The sequence below is a fragment of the Elephantulus edwardii genome, unplaced genomic scaffold (assembly GCF_000299155.1).
Source record: "Elephantulus edwardii isolate Elephantulus edwardi_28Jun2011 unplaced genomic scaffold, EleEdw1.0 scaffold00284, whole genome shotgun sequence".
NCBI classification, from domain to species: Eukaryota; Metazoa; Chordata; class Mammalia; order Macroscelidea; family Macroscelididae; genus Elephantulus; species Elephantulus edwardii.
The window spans coordinates 2543027-2549977 of NW_006400034.1; positions in this window are offsets into that span (position 1 = coordinate 2543027).

Sequence of the window (6951 nt, forward strand, 5' to 3'; positions counted from 1 at the left end):
TTTAGGAAGTGGGTGCCACTCCTGCTTCCAAAGGTCCTTTTCAAAGTGCTAAAGAGCAAGGTTGACAGAGTGAACACTAAAGTCTTCCTGCTGCAAGCCATGGTATTTTAGACTACTGTCTATGTTGCTGAAAGTTGGACAAGTATGGAGGACAAAAGAAGAATTGATATATTTGAATTGTAGCGTTGACGAAGAGTCTTGCATGTTTACCATAGATTGCCAAAAGAATTAACAAATCTCTCTGTGAGACAATGCAACCAGGGTGCTCCTAAAAGCAAGACTGGTGAAACTTCATCTCACATACTTTGAGTATGACGTCTGCCGAAGTCAGTCTTTGGAAAAACATCTTGCTAAGAAAGGTAGATGGTCAGTGAAACATAGGAGGATCCTTCATGGAGTAGACTGACACTGTCTTCTCCACATCCCAACAATGAGCATGAACATGATGGAGGTCATGATGATGTCACAGGATAGGGCAAGGTTCAGAGCAGTTGTTCATAGCATTGATCTCAATCATAGTCAACTGGGTGGTGGCTAACAACAGCAAAAACGTAGTAACAGAGTGGCCAAGATTTCCTTTTGTCACAGTTTTCGACAATGAAATTTAATTTGATGTGGATTTTTGGAATGGAATGCATCAAAATGAGTAGTAAATTGTCCTCAGTGATTTTCTGATCCAAAGGAGATTGCCAGCACGCTTATAAAGAGCCTGAGATCGCAATAGACTTCTAGGTAATAATTCACAGAGAATCACAGACCTGACTCCTGCTAACATGTAAAGGAAGCTAAATACAGTGGATGAAAATGCCGTTGGTCACTTTCTCCATGAACTACATCCGGCTTTTTAAATTTCATATTTCTTATGGCTATGGAATATTCCAGACTTTCTGATGGCAACTGAATAATAAATAAAATGATGCCTTGGACTGATCTAGACAAAACACATATTTGAAAAGAAATTAATCAAATTTCCCCTTCATTTAAATGGAATATTTGTTGTTCAAGGTACTTCCTGGTTCTCCAGTCCAGAGGGAGAGAAATAAATTCTCAAGATCAGATACTCACATAGCATAGATCTCTATGCTATATGCAAATGAGATATTAAATCTGATTTGTTTTGGGTTTTTCAAGTCACCATATGCAAAATGCTTCACAGAATAGGAGCCAACACTTTATAACAGAAAAAAACAGTAGCCTGGAAGTGGCCAGGAAGAATAGGCCCCGGGTCCCAATTCTGCACATAACTGTGACTACTGGGGAGTGAACTGGGTCTTCAAACATGTATGTCTTGTAAGTCCTAAATATATATACCTGGAGCTATAAACTATTTGGAACTAGGACTTTGTTCTGTTAATGCTATAATTTGCATGTATGGTGTAATTTTCACTTAAGGGCATGCCTAAGTCAACTCTTTCTAGAAATATAAGAAGAGTAGAGAAGGATTCAGAGAAGGATACAGAGGATACTTGCTGTGTGAAAATTGTCAAGGAACTGGAAAGATAAAACGGTCTCTTCCTGGAGCCAACAGAGAGAGAAAGCCTTCCCTCAGACTGGTACTCTGAATTCATATTTCTGACTTCCTAACTGTGAGAAAATGTATTTCTACTCTCTAAAAGTTATCATTTTTGGTAATTCTGTGATAGCAGCAGTAGGTAACAGACAGTGATTGAACAGCAAGTCACTCTTGAATCTCTGGGCCGCAACTAAAAATGGAAAGTAGACACAAGACAATGTCTAACATACTTCTTTTCTATTTCTTTCATCTTAGTTGGAGGTCAGGGTGAGCTGAATCCAAATAGTTAAGGTAGAAGGTAATGAATATCTTTCCACAATTATATATTTTCTTTTTTTTTTTCTTGTCTCCATACATTTTCTTTTTTTTTTTCTATAATTATATTTTATTAATTTTCATAAACATTTACAGAGATTTTGGGCTTCCACTCATTCATTGTTGCACTAATTATATCTTTTCAGAGAATGAATAGGTGGTCGACCAGGGGGACTCAGGCACTGACTTGAGATAGAAAACTGAGAGGGAAAGGGGAAAAAAAGGATTGGAGAAGAAAAGATCTAGGAGCAAGAGAGAATCCCTATCGTGCTGTGATGTAGCTAGTAACATATTTGTGTTTCCTTTCTTTAGCCTTTAAGAAGACCAGAGCATCTGGCTAGACGGGTACAGTTAGTGGTGGTGGTGTTATTACTTCTGCTGTTCCTGTTAGCTGTAGTTGAATGAGTTCTGACTTGTGGTTACTTTATGTTTGACAGGTCCAGCACCACCTTCACAATTGTTGGTGTATATGAGCCCATTGTTGCATCTACTGCATTAGTTCAACTTATTGAGAGTTTCCTTCATTTTTCTTGGTTTTCAGTTTACCAAATATGCCTTTTCCTACTTACTGGTCTTCCTTGATGATGTGTGAAAAATAAGTGAGCTCAAGTCCAGCCAGCTTTGCTTTTAAAGGAGCAACCTAGTTGTATTTCTTCAAAGACTGATTTCTTCATGTTGGCTTTCCATGACATATGTTGTTGTTGTTATGTGTTATTGAGTCACCTGTGACTCATAGTGACCCTCTGCACAGCAGCTCTGAAACCTGCCCTGTCCTTAGCCAGTCTCACTGATTCATGCTACCTATGCTGTGTATTAGTGAGGCTGGCTCAGGACAGAGCAGACTTCAGAGTTGCTGTACACAGGGTCACTATGAGTGGCAGGTGACCCGACAGCACATAACAACATTGTTGTTGTTGTTATGTGCTGTCGAGTTGTTTGCGACTCATAGTGACCCTACGTACAACAGCCCTAAACCCTGCTCTATCCTGTGCCAATCGCACTACCTCTGACACACCATCCTGATTACTCCAGTCACTGAATCAATCCACCTCATAGGGGGCCTTCCCCTTCTGCACTGTCCCTCTACCTTACCAAGCATGATGTCCTTCTCCAAGGACTGGTCCCTCTTTACAACATGTCCAAAGTATAACAACATTACAACAGATAAATATATATACCAGAAACCAAACCCTCTGCCCTTCAGTCAATTCCAATTCACAGTGTCCCGGTTGGACTAGTAGAAGTACCTTATGGGATTTCCAAGACTAATCTTCATAGAGGTAGACTGTCAAAGCTTTCTTCCATGAAGGGGCTTGTAGGTTCTGATTGGTGACCTGTAGGTTATATCTTTAAGTTAGCTGGTAATTGTTGGACTACTGTCCATCAGGGCTCCCCGAGTAGCAACATCAGAAATATTCTAGAAGGCACAAACCGAGGAAAGACCTTCTTCAGAGCCCACGCTCCTCCAAATCCCTTTGAGTAGCAGAACTCTTATCTCACTCCACGATGTCGTCATTGTCACCTTACCAAAACGATTCAGGATGATAAGCTCACCAGCTTTGTGGAAAGGAAGAGGATGCAAAAGAAGGGTGAGTCAAAACTATGGGAAAGGGAATGGCCTTGGAAAATATTATGGAGAAGGACATGGAGGCCGATAGGTAAGGAGAAGTGCAGGGTATTTTGTCCTCTTGAAAATGGAAGACAAGTTGTCTTCCATTAAAGTTGTTGTACCATTGCACTGAGTGGACTACCACTTGTAGGGGTCCTGTTAACAGCACATGGAAACGTTCCCCTGTCCCACCCACCCTCACGACCTCCGCCATGCCCAAGCCCGCTGCTTTAGTCAGTTTGTCAGTTTATCTTGTTGAAGATCTTCCTCTTTTTCCCTGACCCTCTACTTTTCCCAACAGGATGTATTTTCCCAAGAATTTGTGTCTCCTGACAACATGTTCAAATATTGTTGTTGTTGTTGTTAAGTGCCGTGGAGTCGCAGGTGACTCATAGCGACCCTATGAAGGAGAGTCCTCGATGCTTGGGTGCCTTTCATCCTCTCTCCAGGTTCATAGGGTTTCCAGAGGCAAGCTATTATGGAAGTGGATGCCACTTCTCCTTCCACGATGTTCAAATATACTACAGGAAATGTCACTATCCTTGCATCTGGGGAGCACCTTCATTGCTCCTTAGAGTTTTTAAAGTAAATGGTAAAACACAGTATGCCTCCAGATGTTATTGTTGTTAGGTGTCAGAAAATTCATTATGACTCATAGAAACTTTACATACCACCTAAAGTGCAATAGTCTCCACTCCTGCACATTTCCTTAAATTTTACCATTTTTGAGCCCATTGTTGCCGCCAACTATGTCAATCTGTTGTATTGAAGACCTTCCTCTTTTTTTATTGATTCTCTACTTAACCAAACATAATGCCCTCTACGGATTGGACCTTAAGGAGAAATAGTCCGTCCGCTCATTCTAGATTCGAAGACACATTCTGACTGTAACTAAAATATTGTTTGTTCTGGCAATCCAATGTATATTCAAAATATGTTGCCAAATCGTAATTCAAATGCAGAAGTTCTTCTCCCTTTCCTACTCACTGTCTAAATGTCACACATATACGTTGTTGTGGTTGTGAGTTAGCTCCACCTCACACAGAGATATGTAGGACAGAAAGCAAGCCATCCTCTCTGTCTCCGCTGTGCTTACACCCAGGATTTCAGTCACTGGGTCAGTCCAGCTTGGTAATAATGGTTTGCCTCTTTTTTGCTGTTCCTCCGCTTTCCCCAGCAAGAAGTTCTTTTCTAAGGACTGACATCTTCTGAAAACAGGTCTAAGCTATGTGAGACGAAATCTCACAATTTTTCTTCTGAGCAGTACTCTGACTATGGTGTCCAAGACTGATTGTTTATGCTTTTAGCAATCCGTGGTATTCAGTGTTCTCCCCGATGAAAACAAGCTTGGAAGCAGGAGTGACATCCACTTCCGTAATAGCTTGCCTCCGGAACCCTATGAACCTGGAGAGAGGATGAAAGGTACCCAACCATCAAGGACTCTCCATCACAGGGTCGCTATGAGTCACCTGCGACTCGACAGCACTTAACAAACAAACAACAACAAGAATAGTCCATTCGATATTCTTCACCAGAACCACAATTGGGAGACATCACTTCTTTGTCTAGCTTCATCATTCATTACCCAGGTTTCAAATACACATGAAGCAATTATAAATAATATGCTTAGTTCAGGTACACCTTAGTTTTTAATGTGATATCCTTGGTCTTTGACACTCTAAAGGGAACTCTTGTGCTGTCAAAGTCTGGTAAGGTGTCAAAGACTGCTAATCCAAAATCTATATATGACTCTGGCAGTTCCAATTCACTCAGAGATCTGGAGGAAAAAGAGGGACAGTATCTTCCTGTGCAATTTACAGCCTCAAAAAATACTAGAGGGTCAGCTATGAGTCACTTCCAACTCCATGGCAATGAGAGAGTGTGAGGGAGTTGCTATTTTGAAAACATCTTTCATAGAAGATTTTCTCAATGCAACAGGTCTTTTGATCTCTTGACTGCTATTTCTGTAAGTACGGATTATGGATCCAAGTGAAATGAAATCTAAGGCAATTTTTTAAATTGTTTCTCCATTTATTATGCCTGTTTGTCCAGTTGTGAGGATATTTGTTTTCTTGATGTGGACGTGTAACCGATACTGAAGGATATATATAGTCTTTGATATTCTTCAGTTCAGTGTTTCAAGTCTTCTTCACTTTCAGCAAACAAGATTGTGTCATCTTTGTATCTCAAGTTGTTAATTCATTTTGCTTCGGTGCCACATTCTTCTTCATATAGTCCAGCTTTTAAAATTTGTTTCTCAGCGTACAGGCTGAAGAGTATGTTGTTGTTATGTGCCATTGAGTTGCTTGTGATTCTTAGCAAACGTATGTACAATGGTCCTAATTCCTGCTCTATCCTGTGCCAAACATTATTGTCTCTGACACACCTACCCTCATTACCCCAGTCCCTGAGTCAAGCCATCTCATCGAGGGTCTTCCTCTCTCCTGTTGTCTCTCTACCCTTCCAAACATGACGTCCCTCTCCCTGTCTCTTGGAACATGTCCACAGTATGTCAGAAGAAGTTTCAGAAAAGATAAAATCCTTATGCACACTTGTACTGAATTTATTGGGGGTGTTTGGGGGGTTTTTGTCCTAATTTTAAACCATGTAATATTACCCTGTTCTCTTGGAATAACTGCCTTTTGGCCTATCTACAGGTTTCACATGAGTACATGTTCTGGAATTCCCATTCTTCTTAATGGTATCCATCATTTATTATGATCCACACAAGTCAAATGCTTTTGTATGGTCAAGAAAACTCTTTCTGTTATTCACTGCTTTCAGTCCTGATCTGACATCAGCAATGATGTAGCTCTCGCGCTCTCACTCTCTCTCTCTCTGAATAGTTTGAATTATTATTGACAGTCCCCTATCAGTTTCAGTCCTTTCAGACTAATTATTAGCAATATTTACTTGTGTCATGTTAATGAAGATATTCAGTACTTTCTAATTTTTTTTAAATTGTGTTTTAACTGAAGCTTACAAAAAGTTGGATTTTCATTCATTTATTGTTGTGCATTTTCCCCCCTACCCTGCCCCAGTTCACTTTTTAAAAAATTGATTCATCGCTGCACAATTTCCTCCCCAACCCCTCCTCCTGTCCACTTTGCTACGCACCTCTTATTCTGAACTTTTGTCATACAAATAATGCCTAATCACATATTCTTTTTAAACAGTTCTTTCTTTCATCTGTTCCAATGCAGTGTTCATTGCTTATCCCCTCTTTTCTTAGTTTCCCCCCAAGCCCCATGTCAGTCCTCCTTTATAATAGTGGTGTTATGCAGCATTTGTCCTTTTGTGACTGAGATATTTCACTCAGAGTAACATCCTCCAGTGTCACCCATATAGTATAATATTTTATGAGGTCTTTACTTTTCATTGGTGTGTATATTTCATTGTGTTTTTCTATACTATTTTTTTATATTCATTCATTCATGTTGATGAACAAATGGGTTGTTTCCATCTCTTTGCTATTGTGAACAACACAACAGTAAACATGGATGTGTGTGTGTGT